Here is a 20,592-nt window from a genome sequence, read left to right as displayed (position 1 = left end):
GAGAGAGAGAGAGAGAGAGAGATTGTGTATGTGTGTATGTGTCTATGAGTGAGTGAGTGAGTGAGTGAGTGAGTGTGTGTGTGTGTGTGTGTGTGTGTGTGTGTGTCTGTGTGTGTGTGTGTGTGTGTGTGTGTGTGTGTGTGTGTGTGTGTGTGTGTGTGTGTGTGTGTGTGTGTGTGTGTGTGTTGTCTGGGGGCCTCACTCAGCTCTGTCAGGCCCTCTGAGGTGTCCCTCACTATTGCCTAAGCAGAAAAGGGGAGAGTAAGCTAATTGTGTTCTGTATTAATGCCAGCAGAGGAAACCGTACACACACACACACACACACACACACACACACTTAATGTCAGCACTTTAGCTCTGTCTTATACGGTGTGTCTCAGGTTTCTAGAGGCGTTTGCTCAGGCAGTTTTACTCTTAACCTAAACAGTAGCGCATCAAACATTAGCAATTATAATTATGTAAACTATTTAAAAGTTGTCCAAATTTATTTAAAGAAAAATTTAAAGAAATCAAATAAAAAATGAGACTAGAGCTAGTTGTTACACCTTTTTTTTCTCTATTTGAGTGTAAACAAGTCTTAAAGGTGCACTATGTAAGTAAAATATCCAAAAAGCTCTAGGCCAGTGTTATATATTTTGTTCAGTTGATTACGTACAATATCCCAAATGTTTCCAACTATTTGTAAATCGTGAGAAAATTGCGATTTTAACCAAGTAGAAGGGGCTGTGTGAGCAGTTGTGAGGGAGTCGCCAAGTCATATCCGCGTTACCCTTGGTTACCGCCTCTACTGCAGTAGAAACCATGGCAACATAGTCTCGTGGACAAGTTGTAGTTGTAGCGTCTATCAAGCAACTAGCTTGTTTCGCGCAGTCGTTATGGAACATAATTATTCTTCACCGCTTGCAGCTGGTTCTGTCGACAAAGTAAACGTAAACGTACGGGGTCAACCCAACGACCCAAGAAGATTTTGGGACAAGAAGAGAAATAAAACCAGGATCAACATCGGTGTGGCATTTCCTAAATGGAGAGAACTTCGTGACAAACTTCCACTAGACAGAGACGCCGATCTTGCGTGTGTTTTAATAGACAGGCGAGAGATTGCTTGGATTCCTTTACTGACAGACAACTAGTGTTAGGGTTATTGTTTGAATGTCGTGTATATGCATCAAGCTACGCCGTGCTTGTTGTTTTGAATGTACACCCTCTAGCGGTGGAAAAAGTTACATAGTGCAGATTTAACTATAAAAACATTTAATTTTCCGTCATCACAGTTATTGGCAAGAAAAAAAAACAGTTAATTTAACACATTGATCTGAAGGTGGGGCATGTTGTCACTCAGAGAAGAATTAGCTTTGTTTGGAATATGAAATTGTATCTAAAGTACAAAAACATCATGTGACGGTCATCATCCTTCATGCTAAAAGTACAGTTTAGTTGCCTTCAGATTATGCCTGCAATCAGGAATACAACAAGGTTTATTCCTCTAATTTCAAATCCAAAGCCTTGTCCCATTCACCCGCACGCAAATAAAAACATCCATCCGAACTTATTCCGGAAATAATGGGATCGGCGTTCCCTAAACGATCCTCGCGCGAGGACGCGTCCCAGCAGTGCTGCTTCAGGAAGTCATGTGACTGTAAATGATGCTCGTTATACCTGCTATATGCAGATGAGATGCTAATTTAATTCAGGGGTTTAATTAGAATCAGTGCGAGATACTCCGAGCTGATTTACTGATGGAGAGCTTGTTTAAACAGACGGCTAATCGGATAACACTTGTATTTCTGTAGCCGTGTGTGTTCAGTGCGCATCTCTGATATGAAAACACACACCACTGACGGAGAAACGTCTCCTGTGAGCAAATCAAAGCTCACATCAAACCAGCGAAAGACTTAACAACCGCACTGGGTCGTGAACAAAGACCTTTCTCTTGTTCCTGAGGAAAAGACTCCAGTAGTTTCACATTTCAGATCTCAACGATGTCTCAAACTGTGACTCAAATTAATTTTCAAAGACATTGTAAGACCATTTTTTGTATTAAATGAGACATAACTGAGGAAACGGCTCCATTAATCTCACGGCTGTCTCCGGGAGCTTCAGAAGAGATTGCAACCATTATTGGGACACAATATATCAAAAACTTTCTATTTATTTTAAGAAGAACAACTAAAACAAATGTTGCATTAAATTAGAGGTAAGTGAAAGTGTCCTGAGCTACAAAAGAGCAACCCGAGAGAAACAGAAGTGAGAAAAAGACTGTGCAATTACTGCGCTCAAATATTCAAAGATAAAAATGTGTATTTCTCTAAAGGAAGTTTAGGAGAAACATATGAGACAAAGATGCGTATCGAGACATAACTGAGTAGTGTCTCTGGCTTCACTGGAAAGACAAATAACAAATTACATCCTTAATATTTCAGCCGTTTCTCACAGAGAGCAAAGAGACAAATGTGAGACGTTTGAAGCCTCAGATGTCCTAGAGTTTCAGAAAAGATCTCAACTACTGTACTCAGATTTCCCAAAAAAGATTAGATCGAAATATTAACTCACTGAATACTTTCAAGACCATATTATTTAAGATATGCATTCAGCAATATATTCGTGTCTGTGAACAGCAGATCTTAGCCTGTAATCGAAAACTGATCAGCTGATGAAACGACTCTCAGACGGAAACAACCTTTCCATAGACAAAAAAGTTTTGAGAGTAGAGTTGTGAAAATGACGTGATCTACAACGTTTATACAGTGCGTGTCATCGTAAAGACTGGACGTCAACCGCAAGATTTTTTCATCATTCAATATGACGTCTTATATAGTGTCATATTTATTTCTTTTTTCAATTCTTACAAATTAGACAAATTTGATCCGCAGATGAAAATTAACTGTGAATGTCATGAAGTCTGCTAAGATAAGATCAAACTCTGAGCAATACCATTCCTCGCTCTCTCTCGCTCTGTGTGTGTGTGTGTGTGTGTGTGTGTGTGTGTGTGTGTGTGTGTGTGTGTGTGTGTGTGTGTGTGTGTGTGTGTGTGTGTGTGTTCGTGTTCTCATCTATTTGTATATCTATAGGCTTTTGAGTGTGACTGTTGTGTAGATTATGATGAGGAAAACTGGGAAATTCTGCTCGCCTATTTTCCTTAAATCACACACTCATACACACACACACTCATACACACACACACACACACACACACACACACACACACACACACACACACACACACACACACACACACACACACACACACACACACACACACACACACACACACACACACAAATATACATATACAAAGAAACAAATCCCAGAGTCAGTGCTCATAATTCATCATATTTAAATAAGTGTGCGTCTCTCGAACACATGCTTCTATAGTCTTTGGATGCAGAGCATCATCTTTATTCAGTGTGAATATATATAAATATATATAATATAATATATTTGTATGCAGAGGGTCGAGGTGACGCTCACAGCTCGTTTCCTCTTGTTTATGCGTCTCTTTATTCAAAGGCACACATGCACTATTTTTGACTGACCTATTCCTACATTTCTCAGACGTTTCTCCCTGTGATCCAGGAAAGCAAGCAAGTTTTGAAGAAGAACTCTGGGATTCAGACTTCATTTGTTAAAGTGTAAAAATAAGTATGTAAACATAAATATATACATGTAATTATTTGTTAGACAAACTGTGTGTTCTAGAGATGAGTGTTTTGAATGCCGATATTACACTTAGACACTTTCTGTATTATTTCTGTATTATTTCGAGACTTTCTGTATTATTTCGAGAGAGAATATTTGCTATTGACTTGTGAATTAGGTGTGTGTTAGGTGTATTAGGTGTGTATTAGGTGTATTAGGTGTGTCAGGTGTATTAGGTGTGTATTAGGTGTGTCAGGTGTATTAGGTGTATTAGGTGTATTAGGTGTATTAGGTGTATTAGGTGTATTAGGTGTAGGGTTAGGTGTATTAGGTGTATTAGGTGTGTTAGGTGTGTATTAGGTGTATTAGGTGTATTAGGTGTATTAGGTGTGTCAGGTGTATTAGGTGTATTAGGTGTGTTAGGTGTGTATTAGGTGTATTAGGTGTATTAGGTGTATTAGGTGTGTTAGGTGTATTAGGTGTGCTAGGTGTGTCAGGTGTGTCAGGTGTATTAGGTGTGTTAGGTGTATTAGGTGTGTCAGGTGTATTAGGTGTATTAGGTGTGCTAGGTGTATTAGGTGTGTCAGGTGTATTAGGTGTGTTAGGTGTATTAGGTGTGTCAGGTGTATTAGGTGTGTCAGGTGTATTAGGTGTGTCAGGTGTATTAGGTGTGTCAGGTGTATTAGGTGTGCTAGGTGTATTAGGTGTGTCAGGTGTATTAGGTGTGTCAGGTGTATTAGGTGTGCTAGGTGTATTAGGTGTGTCAGGTGTATTAGGTGTATTAGGTGTAGGGTTAGGTGTGTCAGGTGTATTAGGTGTGTCAGGTGTATTAGGTGTGTCAGGTGTATTAGGTGTGCTAGGTGTATTAGGTGTGTCAGGTGTATTAGGTGTATTAGGTGTAGGGTTAGGTGTGTCAGGTGTATTAGGTGTGTCAGGTGTATTAGGTGTGTTAGGTGTATTAGGTGTGTCAGGTGTATTAGGTGTGTTAGGTGTATTAGGTGTGTCAGGTGTATTAGGTGTGTTAGGTGTATTAGGTGTGTCAGGTGTATTAGGTGTGTCAGGTGTATTAGGTGTGTTAGGTGTATTAGGTGTGTTAGGTGTATTAGGTGTGTCAGGTGTATTAGGTGTGTTAGGTGTATTAGGTGTGTCAGGTGTATTAGGTGTGTCAGGTGTATTAGGTGTGTTAGGTGTATTAGGTGTGTCAGGTGTATTAGGTGTATTAGGTGTGCTAGGTGTATTAGGTGTGTCAGGTGTATTAGGTGTGTTAGGTGTATTAGGTGTGTCAGGTGTATTAGGTGTGCTAGGTGTATTAGGTGTGTCAGGTGTATTAGGTGTGCTAGGTGTATTAGGTGTGTCAGGTGTATTAGGTGTATTAGGTGTAGGGTTAGGTGTGTCAGGTGTATTAGGTGTATTAGGTGTATTAGGTGTATTAGGTGTGCTAGGTGTATTAGGTGTGTCAGGTGTATTAGGTGTGTTAGGTGTATTAGGTGTGCTAGGTGTATTAGGTGTGTCAGGTGTATTAGGTGTGTTAGGTGTATTAGGTGTGTCAGGTGTATTAGGTGTGCTAGGTGTGTCAGGTGTGTCAGGTGTATTAGGTGTGTTAGGTGTATTTGGTGTGTTAGGTGTGTTAGGTGTATTAGGTGTGTGTTAGGTGTGTCAGGTGTATTAGGTGTGTTAGGTGTGTATTAGGTGTGTTAGGTGTGTCAGGTGTATTAGGTATATTAGGTGTGTTAGGTGTATTTGGTGTGTTAGGTGTATTAGGTGTGTGTTAGGTGTGTTAGGTGTGTCAGGTGTATTAGGTGTATTAGGTGTGTTAGGTGTGTTAGGTGTGTCAGGTGTATTAGGTGTGTTAGGTGTATTAGGTGTGTTAGGTGTATTAAGTGTATTAGGAGTGTTAGGTGTGTTAGGTGTATCAGGTGTGTCAGGTGTGCCAGGTGTGGGGTTAGGTGTGTGTTAGGTGTATTAGGCATAGGGTTAGGTGTGTTAGGTGTGTTAGGTGTGTTAGGTGTGTGTTAGGTGTGTGTTAGGTGTGTCAGGTGTATTAGGTGTGTTAGGTGTGTTAGGTGTGTTAGGTGTGTTAGGTGTGTCAGGTGTGTCAGGTGTGTTAGGTGTGTTAGGTGTGTCAGGTGTGTCAGGTGTGTTAGGTGTGTGTTAGGTGTGTCAGGTGTATTAGGTGTAGGGTTAGGTGTGTTAGGTGTAGGGTTAGGTGTGTTAGGTGTATTAGATGTATTAGGTGTGTCAGCTGTGTTAAGTATATTAGGTGTGTTAGGTGTATTAGGTGTAGGGTTAGGTGTGTTAGGTGTATTAGGTGTAGGGTTAGGTTTGTGTTAGGTGTGTGTTAGGTGTGTCAGGTGTGTTAGGTGTGTTAGGTGTATTAGGTGTGTTAGGTGTATTAAGTGTATTAGGTGTGTTAGGTGTATCAGGTGTGTCAGGTGTGTCAGGTGTGTCAGGTGTGGGGTTAGGTGTGTGTTAGGTGTATTAGGCGTAGGGTTAGGTGTGTTAGGTGGGTTAGGTGTGTTAGGTGTGTGTTAGGTGTGTGTTAGGTGTATTAGGTGTGTCAGGTGTGTCAGGTGTGTTAGGTGTGTCAGGTGTGTCAGGTGTGTCAGGTGTGTGTTAGGTGTGTCAGGTGTATTAGGTGTAGGGTTAGGTGTATTAGGTGTGTCAGGTGTATTAGGTGTTAGGGTTAGGTGTGTTAGGTGTATTAGATGTATTAGGTGTGTGTTAGGTGTATTAGGTGTGTCAGGTGTGTTAAGTATATTAGGTGTGTTAGGTGTGTGTTAGGTGTGTCAGGTGTATTAGGTGTAGGGTTAGGTGTGTTAGGTGTATTAGATGTATTAGGTGTGTGTTAGGTGTATTAGGTGTGTGCTAGGTGTGTTAGGTGTGTGTTAGGTGTGTCAGGTGTATTAGGTGTATTAGATGTATTAGGTGTGTGTTAAGTGTATTAGGTGTGTCAGGTGTATTAGGTGTGTTAGGTGTGTCAGGTGTGTCAGGTGTGTTAGGTGTGTTAAGTGTATTAGGTGTGTTAGGTGTGTGTTAGGTGTGTCAGGTGTATTAGGTGTGTTAGGTGTGTGTTAGGTGTGTCAGGTGTATTAGGTGTAGGGTTAGGTGTATTAGGTGTGTGTTAGGTGTGTCAGGTGTATTAGGTGTAGGGTTAGGTGTATTAGGTGTGTGTTAGGTGTGTCAGGTGTATTAGGTGTAGGGTTAGGTGTATTAGGTGTGTGTTAGGTGTGTCAGGTGTGTCAGGTGTGTTAGGTGTGTTAAGTGTATTAGGTGTGTTAGGTGTGTGTTAGGTGTGTCAGGTGTATTAGGTGTGTGTTAGGTGTATTAGGTGTAGGGTTAGGTGTGTTAGGTGTATTAGATGTATTAGGTGTGTGTTAGGTGTATTAGGTGTGTTAGGTGTAGGGTTAGGTGTATTAGGTGTGTGTTAGGTGTGTCAGGTGTATTAGGTGTAGGGTTAGGTGTATTAGGTGTGTGTCAGGTGTATTAGGTGTGTCAGGTGTATTAGGTGTAGGGTTAGGTGTATTAGGTGTGTGTTAGGTGTGTCAGGTGTATTAGGTGTAGGGTTAGGTGTATTAGGTGTGTGTTAGGTGTGTCAGGTGTATTAGGTGTGTGTTAGGTGTATTAGGTGTAGGGTTAGGTGTGTTAGGTGTATTAGATGTATTAGGTGTGTGTTAGGTGTATTAGGTGTATTAGGTGTGTGTTAGGTGTATTAGATGTATTAGGTGTGTGTTAGGTGTATTAGGTGTGTTAGGTGTGTTAGGTGTATTAGATGTATTAGGTGTGTGTTAGGTGTATTAGGTGTATTAGGTGTATTAGGTGTGTGTTAGGTGTATTAGGTGTGTTAGGTGTATTAGATGTATTAGGTGTGTGTTAGGTGTATTAGATGTATTAGGTGTGTGTTAGGTGTATTAGGTGTGTTAGGTGTGTTAGGTGTATTAGATGTATTAGGTGTGTGTTAGGTGTATTAGGTGTATTAGGTGTGTGTTAGGTGTATTAGGTGTGTTAGGTGTATTAGATGTATTAGGTGTGTGTGTATTAGGTGTGTGTGTATTAGGTGTGTTAGGTGTATTAGATGTATTAGGTGTGTGTCAGGTGTATTAGGTGTATTAGGTGTGTGTCAGGTGTGTTAGGTGTATTAGGTGTGTATTAGGTGTGTTAGGTGTATTAGGTGTGTGTGTATTAGGTCTATTAGGTGTATTAGATGTATTAGGTGTGTGTTAGGTGTATTAGGTGTATTAGGTGTGTGTTAGGTGTGTGTTTGTCGTGGCCTTTATTCAGGTCTAAAGCATTACTTGATTACAACTGCATCTTCTCTTCACCCAAAAGCATTTAGAACATGTACAATTTGCACAACCTACAAACTCTTTACCTTAATTATTAATGTTTAAATTTATTTTAAGTAATGCCCTCTTTCTTTCTTTTTTTGCCATTCTCATTTATTTTACCGTATAGTTATGTTTTTGTTTTGTGCTATGTTGGTGAAGTGTTTTCTTTTACTATTATTTATATTTTTGTTAATCTTAATTCGTATTGTTGTGTTCTTATTTTGTTGCTTCACACTGTAAACTGATTGTTCAAATAAAGCATATAAAAAATAATTTAAAAAACACCTTTATTCATGTCTCTCTGAACAGAGTCTGACTCCTGCGACCTAATGCTGTAACTTTTTTCCCTCATATTTTGCTAGGTATATAATGTTTATATACCTAAACGAAAGCAACGATGTCTCAGTTCAAGTGATGGTCTCTTATATAAACCTCCCGTCTCTTTAAACTCCACCGAGAGCTCCTTCAATTTCCTCTAATTTCACGTCGCAGGACTCCCCAGTTTCACTCACAGCGTTTTTCCTCCATTTAACTCCGCTTAAGTACGTCTGCAAGGCCACACAATTAATAGTGTTTCTATTTTGTGCAGTTAATTTCACACTGTTAAGCGGCGTGTAAAGACACATGAATGAGCGAGTAATTACACAAGTGAAACCACAGAGACAAATGCACGTGTAACACTGATACGAGACGTGCAGTGGATTTACACTCGCTCCAGTCACACTGGAGACTCGCTTTAAATGATAAGAAACACAAGCGCAAAAGGAGGACAGCTATTGGGGAATAATGGACCTTTGGATCATCAACATAGCAATACAGCATTGCAGTTTAAGAAGCCACAAACAAACTTAAAATGAAACACTTAAAGGAATAGTTAATCATTTACTCACTCTCATATTATTTCTTCACTGAAACACAAAGTTAGAAATTTACCAGCGTTCAAATTTGATGTATGGCACCTCAGAATATGTCGCACCAGGTTTGTTGCCAACCATGTCAAATGGTAATGGCTAATGAGTCTCGTAAAGAATAGCAAACTAAATTTGATCATGTCAACATATACCATGTTAAAAGGAAGTGCACTTTAGCATACTAAAGGAAAAAAACAACAACTTTCTACCATGATAATATAGGCTACTTTAAAATAATGTACTTGAGTGCAAACTGAATGCAGACACTTATTGCATGTTACCTGCACTTAAATGAAAGTATAGTTTAAATTCACATTAACAATGTATTTTAGTATATTTTTTTTAAGTAGGACCCAAGTACATTTTTAAATGTTAATTTATAAATAAATCTATTGTATTTGAAATATGGTAAAAGTACTGGCACACATTTATGGTAAACTAAAATATAATGTAATTTATATGGAAACTTAAATTTAGAATCAAGTACTTAATCATGTTGTGCTTTATAATGTTAGTCAGCCATCAAAATAAGGTACTTTTTTTTAAAACAAGACGACTGATTATTAAAACATAATATCTTAAAATGTACTTTATAGTATGTATAGTATAGTATATAAATGTAATTTGACATGATTACAGAGTGTACTTTTAAGTCCACTAAAAAACAATAATGAAAGTGAACTCTTTAAGACGACTTAAAGGCCTTTCATTTCATTAATATCACATCTCATGTATCACAAGTACAGCACGCACGCACACACACACACACACACACACACACACTTTTAGGTTTTGAAGTACACTACAAGTACATATTCAATACAATTGAGTGCACTTTTTCCACAAGTGAGTACTTTTATGGTATTGCCAATGTTGTTTTAGGAGCTTTACACTATCAGTGTTGGGCAAAGTTACTTTTAAAAGTAGTGCATTACAATATTTAATTATTGCAGGTTTGCGTCATTTCCTGAGTTTTATTCATTTTGAGGAATAATGATTTTTTTTTTTTTGTCAGTGAGATGAGTAAATGCATGTTCACACACAACGCCTCTCAACAAAAAGACAGGAGAGCTGTCAGTCAATACAGGGGAAAACATAGTAACTTGCATTTGAAAAAGTAATCTGATTACCTCATTTGCATTACATGTGGTGCGTTAGCCTCAACACTGGTCACTATAAAGTGGCATTGTTGGAAAAGAGCAGCATGAACATTCATCATAACATCACCTTTCGTGATCCATGACAAAGAATAAATACAGATGAACTAATCATTAGAGTCCTTTAAAAATGTGGCCTGCATCTAATCGACATTTATCAGATACAGAAAGAATATATGATACTGACAACAATGACTAGAAAAGCGGGATTCTGCTGCAACTCACTGGTGAAGCAATTCTGCAGCCAAACCTGATAAAAGAGACATCAGACACCAGATAAGAAAGACAATCAGTGTTTAGGAGAGACAGGGGAATGACCTCGTCCTCTTCAGAGAGGGAACGTCCACCACGGGTTCTCCAGAAAGAGCCCAGTCTCCACGCAGATCGAGACAGAGGCTCGACACACATACTCCAGGACAGAATTATCCCTATAAGGGAAATACATCTGAGAAAACCTGCACTGAGGATGTAATAATGTTTAAAAACATGAATAAATAATGCAATTTTAGCTTGTTTTCTGATGTCAGATTTAACTGTAATTATTAAAGAAGATGATGGTGTCTGTATAGCTAGCTCGACATGTGTGGCGTAAAACTAAGCCAGATTGTCCAGCTCTCACTGGTACACACTCCCGTGAGTGTGAGGATATATTTGGTATATTTCCTGTGTGCTATAATAAGACCATGAGTGCGTGTGTGTGTGTGTAATAAAGGACACAGTGAACACACTCTCTGTTTGTTTAACCAGCACAGTATGTTCACGCTGTGTGTCACTGCCAACATTATGTGCTCAGCCTCTTTCTCTCTCTCACACACACACAATATTTTTTCTTCATACACTGTCACACTATCTCACTGTTACACTTAATTCACTGCATTAGATAGAATATTAAAGCAAGTATGATCGCCAAACAAATGCTGCATGAGCTTTTCTTTGAATTAACTTGACTCACATGACGTTTGTCATTATTTATTATTATAAACTGGTTATTACCATAAAAAGCTGAAGTGGCGGTACTATGCTGTGATTTTAGATATTATTAGATCTGGTATCAGATGGGATGGTATGAACCTCATGAATATCTAATGACTTTTCAAATTCTTTTTACAATATGACATCACAGCAGGGGCGGGGTTAAAGAGCAATGACTGTAAACAAGTGCTTGGCTAAGTATTGTATGTTTTACTGTCACCTATATATATATATATATATATATATATATATATATATATATATAGTGCTGAGTAGACTACTTATGAATTGTAATCTGTTACTGATTCCAAATTACATGACAAAAATTGTAGTTAGTAATGTAATGCATTGCATTACACATTTTATGTAATGTAATCTGACTACTTTTTGGATTACTATTAGATTACTTTTGTCCAAACTCTTCTATCCCATTGAATTGAATAGAATAATATTGTACCATATTAATATAAAATACAAAGAGATACAAAATATATTCCATTCTTTGTAATTGACATGAAGTGCATTAAATATTGCATTACATCAGGGAAGGAACTGAAGGGATTTGTGAGTTTAATGAAATGCTATTTAGTAATTAAATCATAAAAAATTATAGTAAAAATGTGTTTGAAAGACAAAAGCCTTTCAAAGACCGCAATACATGCTTAAATGACTTATAGAGTGATAATTCAAATAATAATTAATGTGTTCGTCAGTTGATTAGATATGCAATGATGCAATGTTTAGAAAACACTTCTTAAAGTGGAAATCATAATTTCTGTAAATCCAGTGGTCATGTTTAATGATAGCCGACGGATTAGTGTGTAACTTCACAAAACAAGAAGACTTTCTGAATGTATATAAAATATATGCTTTTTTTTTAAGGAAGGAAAATTTAAAACGCTTTATAAGTTTGTAGAAACCATGATGCATTTCGTTCAGGATTTAAGCATTCTTAGAATAGATAGTTCAGTTCATTTATTTAAAATACGTATTTTTTTCTAACAATGTAAAAGTCTTTACTGTTACTTATTATCAATTTTAACTCTTTCAAAAACAAATGAACTATATATGCATATATACATATACATATAGGAGACACTTTTACCCAAAATGATATTAATTATAGATTATAAAAGCAAAAAAAACCAAGGGAGAAAACGGAAGTAGTTGAGCTACAATATCAGCAATCTAATACTCGGGCTGTGCTATAATTAAATACAGCGAGCAGTGTGGGTATTTTTAAATAAAACTCTATTATAAGCAGCAGATTGTTTTCACTCTCTCTCAATGGTCAACGGATGAGGAGTGTGTGTTTTATAGTGGCTGTAATCTCATCCCAGGATATCAGAAACTGTGTATTCAGATTATCACAGAGCTAATCTAACAAACCCAGCCGTCAGATTTCATTTAGACTGACGGAGAGATGGAGAGAAAGAGAGAAGGACAGATGGAGAGAAAGAGAGAAGGACAGATGGAGAGAAGGAGAGAAGGCCAGATGGAAAGAAGGAGAAATGGAGAGATGGAGAGAAGGAGAGATGGAGAGAAGGAGAGATGGAGAGAAGGAGAGAAGGAGAGATGGAGAGAAGGAGAGAAGGAGAGATGGAGAGAAGGAGAGATGGGGAGATGGAGAGATGGAGAGAAGGAGAGATGGAGAGAAGGAGAGATGGAGAGAAGGAGAGATGGAGAGAAGGACAGGTGGAGAGAAGGAGAGATGGGGAGATGGAGAGAAGGACAGATGGAGAGAAAGAGAGAAGGAGAGATGGGGAGATGGAGAGAAGGACTGATGGAGAGAAGGAGAGATGGGGAGATGGAGAGAAGGAGAGATGGAGAGAAGGAGAGATGGGGATGGAGAGAAGGACAGATCGAGAGAAGGAGAGATGGAGAGAAGGAGAGAAGGACAGATGGAGAGAGAGAGAAGGACAGATGGAGAGAAGGAGAGAAGGAGAGATGGAGAGAAAGAGAGAAGGACAGATGGAGAGAAGGAGAGATGGAGAGAAAGAGAGATGGGGAGATGGAGAGAAGGACAGATGGAGAGAAGGAGAGATGGGGAGATGGAGAGAAGGAGAGATGGAGAGAAGGAGAGATGGAGAGAAGGAGAGAAGGACAGATGGAGATGGAGAAGGAGAGAAGGATAGAAGGAGAGATGGGGAGATGGAGAGAACGAGAGATGGAGAGAAGGAGAGAAGGAGAGAAGGAGAGAAGGAGAGATGGAGAGAAGGAGAGAAAGAGAGAAGGAGAGATGGGGAGATGGAGAGAAGGACAGATGGAGAGAAGGAGAGATGGAGAGAAGGAGAGAAAGAGAGAAGGAGAGATGGGGAGAAAGAGAGAAGGAGAGATGGAGAGAAGGAGAGATGGGGGGATGGAGAGAAGGTGAGATGGAGAAAAGGAGAGAAAGAGAGAAGGAGAGATGGGGAGAAAGAGAGAAGGAGAGATGGAGAGAAGGAGAGATGGGGGATGGAGAGAAGGACAGATGGAGAGATGGAGAGAAGGACAGATGGAGAGAAAGAGAGAAGGACAGATGGAGAGAAGGAGAGAAGGAGAGAAGGAGAGAGGGAGAGAAAGAGAGAAAGAAAGATGGAGAGAAGGAGAGAAGGACAGATGGAGAGAAGGAGAGAAGGACAGATGGAGAGAAAGAGAGAAGGACAGATGGAGAGAAGGAGAGAAGGAGAGATGGAGAGAAAGAGAGATGGAGAGAAGGAGAGAAGGAGAGATGGAGAGAAAGAGAGATGGGGAGATGGGGAGAAGGACAGAAGGACAGATGGAGAGAAGGAGAGATGGGGAGATCGAGAGAAGGAGAGATGGAGAGAAGGAGAGATGGGGGGATGGAGAGAAGGAGAGAAGGACAGATGGAGAGAAGGAGAGATGGAGAGAAGGAGAGAAGGAGAGAAGGACAGATGGAGAGAAGGAGTTTGGGGGATGGAGAGAAGGAGAGAAGGACAGATGGAGAGAAGGAGAGATGGAGAGAAGGATAGAAGGATAGAAGGAGAGATGGAGAGAAGGAGAGATGGAGAGATGGAGAGAAAGAGAGAAGGACAGATGGAGAGAAGGAGAGAAGGAGAGATGGAGAGAAGGAGAGAAGGAGAGATGGAGAGAAAGAGAGAAGGAGAGATGGAGAGAAAGAGAGATGGAGAGATGGAGAGAAGGAGAGAAGGACAGATGGAGAGAAGGAGAGAAGGACAGATGGAGAGAAAGAGAGAAGGACAGATGGAGAGAAGGAGAGAAGGAGAGATGGAGAGAAAGAGAGATGGGGAGATGGAGAGAAAGAGAGATGGGGAGCAGAACAGAAGGACAGATGGAGAGGAGGAGAGAAGGAGAGATGGGGAGGTGGAGAGAAGGAGAGATGGAGAGAAGGAGAGATGGGGGGATGGAGAGATGGAGAGATGGAGAGAAGGAGAGATGGGGGGATGGAGAGAAGGAGAGATGGAGAGAAGGAGAGATGGGGGGAAGGAGAGAAAGAGAGATGGAGAGAAAGAGAGATGGAGAGATGGAGAGAAAGAGAGATGGGGGATGGAGAGAAGGAGAGATGGAGAGAAGGAGAGATGGGGGGAAGGAGAGAAAGAGAGATGGGGAGATGGAGAGAAGGAGAGATGGAGAGAAGGAGAGATGGGGGGATGGAGAGAAGGAGAGAAAGAGAGATGGGGAGATGGAGAGAAAGAGAGATGGGGAGAAGAACAGAAGGACAGATGGAGAGGAGGAGAGAAGGAGAGATGGGGAGATGGAGAGAAGGAGAGAAGGAGAGATGGGGGATGGAGAGAAGGAGAGATGGAGAGAAGGAGAGATGGGGGGAAGGAGAGAAGGAGAGAAGGACAGATGGAGAGAAGGAGAGATGGAGAGAAGGAGAAATGGAGAGAAGGAGAGATGGACTAATGGAGAGAAGGAGAGATGGAGAGAAGGAGAAATGGAGAGAAGGAGAGATGGACTAATGGAGAGAAGGAGAGATGGACTAATGGAGAGATGAGAGATGGAGAGAAGGAGAGATGGAGAGAAGGAGAGATGGAGAGAAGGAGAAATGGAGAGAAGGAGAGATGGAGAGAAGGAGAGATGGAGAGAAGACGAAATGGAGAGAAGGAGAGATGGAGAGAAGGAGAAATGGAGAGAAGGAGAGATGGAGAGAAGGAGAGATGGACTAATGGAGAGAAGGAGAGAAGGAGAGATGGAGAGAAGGAGAAATGGAGAGATGGAGAGAAGGAGAAATGGAGAGAAGGAGAAATGGAGAGAAGGAGAGATGGAGAGAAGGAGAAATGGAGAGAAGGAGAGATGGAGAGAAGGAGAGATGGAGAGATGGAGAGAAGGAGAGAAGGAGAGATGGAGAGATGGAGAGATGGAGAGAAGGAGAGATGGACTAATGGAGAGAAGGAGAGATGGAGAGATGGAGAGTGAGAGATGGACTAATGGAGAGAAGGAGAGATGGAGAGATGGAGAGAAGGAGAGATGGACTAATGGAGAGATGGACTAATGGAGAGAAGGAGAGAAGGAGAGATGGAGAGAAGGAGAGATGGAGAGAAGGAGAGATGGAGAGAAGGAGAGATGGAGAGAAGGAGAGATGGAGAGAAGGAGAGATGGAGAGAAGGAGAGATGGAGAGATGGAGAGATGGAGAGAAGGAGAGAAGGAGAGATGGAGAGAAGGAGAGATGGAGAGATGGAGAGATGGAGAGAAGGAGAGATGGAGAGAAGGAGAGATGGAGAGATGGAGAGATGGAGAGAAGGAGAGATGGAGAGAAGGAGAGATGGAGAGATGGAGAGATGGAGAGAAGGAGAGATGGAGAGATGGAGAGAAGGAGAGATGGAGAGAAGGAGAAATGGAGAGAAGGAGAGATGGAGAGAAGGAGAGATGGAGAAGGAGAGAAGGAGAGATGGAGAGAAGGAGAGATGGAGAGATGGAGAGAAGGAGAGATGGAGAGATGGAGAGATGGAGAGATGGAGAGAAGGAGAGATGGAGAGATGGAGAGAAGGAGAGATGGAGAGATGGAGAGATGGAGAGAAGGAGAGATGGAGAGATGGAGAGAAGGAGAGATGGAGAGAAGGAGAAATGGAGAGAAGGAGAGATGGAGAGAAGGAGAGATGGAGAAGGAGAGAAGGAGAGATGGAGAGAAGGAGAGAAGGAGAGATGGAGAGAAGGAGAGATGGAGAGAAGGAGAGATGGAGAGAAGGAGAGATGGAGAGAAGGACAAATTTCAAAAGAAAGCACAGAATTTAGTAAAAAAGAAAAGAAATTTGAGAAAAAAATTAAATAAAACATTTTTCATAGGGCCCTAAACATGTATTTTTGTTAAAATTTTAATACATTGATGTTAAGGTGTATAAGTTTCATAATTTAAATTAATTAGATATGCTTTTTGATTAGAAAAAAAATATTAAAAGGGGTAAATAGTCATAATCCAGGGAAAAAAACTGAATTTGGATGAACATAAAATGGAATTTGTGAAAAAATAAATAAAAAGGATTTTATAGTGCCTTAAACGACACTAAAATATCATCTGTGGCGAGTTTCTTTTTTTCTCCATCAGGTTAAAAACACTGACAGATGTAATAAAAGAAATCAAATGAAGTATTAATTAGATGAACACTAAGTTCAGATCCCCACAGTATGAGCAAGAGAAATATGTCTGTCGGCCTCATCATGATCACTGGCAGAAGAGACTTTAATAACTGTTGTGGTGACAATAACGGAATCGAGGTTGAAAGAGACGCTTGGTTAATCCGTCCTATTTACCAGTCTGATCTGGACAGAAAGTGATGAGCGCAGTGGAAATGATGCGTGTGTGTGAGAACAAAAAGACAAACGCCGTCAGACGCTTTCCTTCCTCTGTTTGACATTTTCAAGTGGGCGGCACTTGAGGTTACGAGACGCAGCGTGGAACAAAGCACACCGAAACACTTCACATCCCTGCATCGCTCTCAGAACTCAATAATTACTCGATTACTAACATAAACATCACTGCTGGTGCTCACTCTAACATTACACTTCTCCTTCCATACATTAAAAACTATATTAAAAAAAGCAATAAATATAATGACTTGAATCTATGATGAGCATGTTTTAATTCATTTATTTATCTGCTTCACTACTTATTAATATCTGAAAAACATTATTTGCCAAACTTAAGTCATGTGGTGCGACCAACAAACATGCAGAGACATGCAGAAGAGAACGAAAATGCTACAAGAACATGCTGAACCTCTAAACAACACCTTAGCAACGCCCTGGCAACAGCCTATAGCGTCACGCGGGAGTTATGCATGGGAAAGTAACACATATTTCCTTCAGAAAATGTACAAATCTAGTTATCTTTGTGGGGGAAAGCAGCGTGTACAGCGATGATTATGTACAGCAGTGTGTGTGTGTGTGTGTGTGTGTGAGGGGGGGGTGGGGTTAATACACCACTGCATTTTGAATTTTGATTGATGTGGAAGTGCTTCCACTATGCAGATAAGAATGCACCAGAATCCTCATATTAATTTGAAATTATTGTAATTGCCGCAGCGCTGTTGCACTGTTCCTCCCCCCCGTTCCCATCACACACAGCCCGCTCTCTCCTCAGACACACACACACACGATTCAGATTCTCTCTCTCAGGTCAGATTCACCGAAGGTTAAAGGTCAGGGAAGGTGTGTGTGCACGAGGTCAAGCGTCCGCATCACTGAAGCCCCAGCGTGAGGCGAGAGTGTGAGAAGTGCTGCGGTGGAGGAGTGTGTGTCACAGCAGGGGATTGTGGGATAGCAGAGGATGAACGGATCTGTGGACTAAAACCACATCACTGGCTTCAGGCCTCAAAGACAACATCAAATCAAAACGCAAATACATTGCAGCTCTTATTTTTACTTCACTTCGAAAAAAAGTTTTCGAATATATTTTTCAAGATAATATATATATAGCCGTTCATAAGTTTGGGGTCGGTAAGATTTTTAATGTTTTTAAAAGAAGTCTCTTCTGCTCACCAAGGCTGCATTTATTCGATTAAAAATACAAAACAAACCCAGTAATATTGTGAAATATTATTTCAATGTAAAACAGCTTTTCTATGTGAATATATAGTAAAGTGTAATTTATTCCTGTGATCAAAGCTGAATTTTCAGCATCATTACTCCAGTCTTCAGTGTCACATGATCCTTCAGAAATCATTATCATATGATGATCTGATGCTCAGGAAACATTTATGATTATTATCAATGTTGAAAACAGTTGTGTACCATTTATTTTAGGATTCTTTGATGAACAGAAAGTTAAAAACAACATTATTTATTTGAAATATAATCTTTTGTAACATTATAAATGTCTTTACTGTCAATTTTGATCAATTTAATTCCTCCTTGATGAATAAAAGTATTGATTTATTTGATTTATTTTCCCCAAAAATAAAATAAAAATTCTTACTGACCCCAAAGTTTTGAACGGGAGTGTTTAATGTTACAAAAGATTCTATTTCAGATAAATGCTGTTCTTTTAACTTTATATTCATCAAAGAATCCTAAAATAAAAATATAAATAACTGTTTTCAACATTGATAATAATCATAAATGTTTTTTGAGCATCAGATCATCATATGATACCGATTTCTGAAGGATCATGTGACACTGAAGACTGGAGTAATGATGCTGAAAATTCAGCTTTGATCACAGGAATAAATTACACTTTACTATATATTACCGACCCCAAACTTTATGAACGGAAGTGTATATATATATAATCATTCAAAAATACATTAATAAAAATACAGTTTAATTAAGTTTAATCGTTTCATTAAAAACCTCATAGAAAATATGTATTCTAGAAATTGTATTTCTGAATTTTATTTTTAATATTTTCTAATAAATTAAGACATCCAGACACACCTATTACATATGAAAGCTTGTTTCCGCCACAGAATAACAAAACACAAATTATCTTGCAATTCTGAGTTTATATTCCTTTACAATATACCATGTAGAACAGCATGTAAAAAGTTCACAGGATCAGCTCTTTACACACAACACCTTTAAATCTAGCGTAAAATCACTCAATTCAAATTAAAATCTAATCTAAGTTACTCATTTCAGCCCAACACTTGCCGAGTCGGATTTTTCCCCAGATATGCAGATTTATCACACGTTGTGTATTTCCGTGAGTTTTGTTCTCCCCAGCTCTTCAACGGGTGCGTCACACACACACACACACACACACACACACACACACACACACACACACACACACACACACACACACACACACACACACACACACACACACACACACACACACACACACACACAGCAGTGTAGATAGATTACTGGACTAAACACTATTACTACTGAATCCTACAGTCCAACTATACAGGGATAGACATGAAACGGCTCTTTTCATTCTTACAAATTAATAATAATAAACTACATTATTCTTGATCTGATATTTAAATGGAGAACGTTACATTAAAAACATGAGTTTAATATTAGACGTTAAATTTGGATGTTAAAATCCACTATTGTTTTATTTAGAACTGTTCTATAGTCTATAAATGCTGAAGTATCAGAAGTTACCGTTATTAAATAATTAAGAGCAATCCCTTACTTTACTTTTCAAGGGAAAAAAGTAATTAAATTACAGTAACTTAAATTATTAATGCATTACACCCAACATCAAAACCTATAATGTGTGCCTGCCATTGTGAAAAGTACACTTTAAAAATGGTACTTATTATGAAATTAATATTATTTGAAAGAATAGACTTGAGTACAAAGTGAATTAAATGTTTTCAGACACTTAATTGCATGTTAATTGCCATTAAATGAAAATGTATTAGATTAAATTTATATGAAATGCAATTATTGAGAATAATATTATATTCTCTATATTTATTCTATATATTTATGAGAATTATATATTGAGAATTGAATTAGTTGTGCTTTTAAGTAGGACTAAATTTCATAATTACTTATATTGTCTTTGACAAAGTGTGATAAACAAAAAAAAAAAAAAAATACTTTAAAATTTTAATGCCATAAATCTATTGAAACTGGTCATGTATTTAAATATTACACATTAATGATGCAATTGCAATTTAGGGCATTTAAAATATATTAAATGTAACACTACAGTAAAAATGATAATCAAGCTCTTAGCATGTGCTTTACTATGTCCTTCTTGAGCATGACAAACAATTAAAACATAATGATTTAACATGTCCTTTAAGTAAGACTTTCAATTTAACATTATTACTAGTTCACTTTTTAAAAGTCTACTTAAGTATGTTAAGAAACAGTCATGAAAGAGGACTGTTTAATACACTAAAGTGGGCTTTTATATTAATATTATTATTTATAGTATCTCATTAATATATTACCTCCAGGTACAGTTTCCGTAAATATACTTGATTCTAAGATCTGAAGTTCCTACAATTGCACATTTAACACAAGCACACAAACACAGCTTCTTTTCCCAAGGCATTTTAAATCTGAAACATAAGCAACACATCTAGGATGCTTTGCAATGCACTGCATGATCGGAATAATGCAGAGAATCGATTAAAAAATAGCTGAATCTAATTAAAAAAAATCAACTATTTGTTGTTGCCTCATATTTCTTGACGATAATAACTTCCAGAAGTGTAAAATTC

The 20,592-nt window shown here is 38.9% G+C and overlaps 1 protein-coding gene across 2 annotated transcripts in view; it reads right to left on the bottom strand.

The window, feature by feature from the left end:
- Positions 1–20,592, bottom strand: part of LOC143721259 (transcription factor Maf-like) — a 45,933-nt gene that overhangs the window by 7,086 nt on the left and 18,255 nt on the right. The window contains exon 3 of one of the 2 annotated variants that reach the window (XM_077211551.1): positions 8,014–10,457. The exons of the other annotated variant lie outside the window; for it this stretch is intronic. The gene's annotated coding sequence lies outside the window, so the exon portion shown is untranslated. Of the gene's footprint in view, positions 1–8,013; positions 10,458–20,592 lie in introns of those variants that run through there. 2 annotated transcript variants of the gene reach the window in all.

This window comes from Siphateles boraxobius, unplaced genomic scaffold, assembly GCF_051911475.1.
Source record: "Siphateles boraxobius isolate OS27281-9 unplaced genomic scaffold, OSU_SipBor_1 65, whole genome shotgun sequence".
Classification (NCBI taxonomy): Eukaryota; Metazoa; Chordata; class Actinopteri; order Cypriniformes; family Leuciscidae; genus Siphateles; species Siphateles boraxobius.
This window is presented reverse-complemented; position numbering and strand designations above follow the sequence as displayed.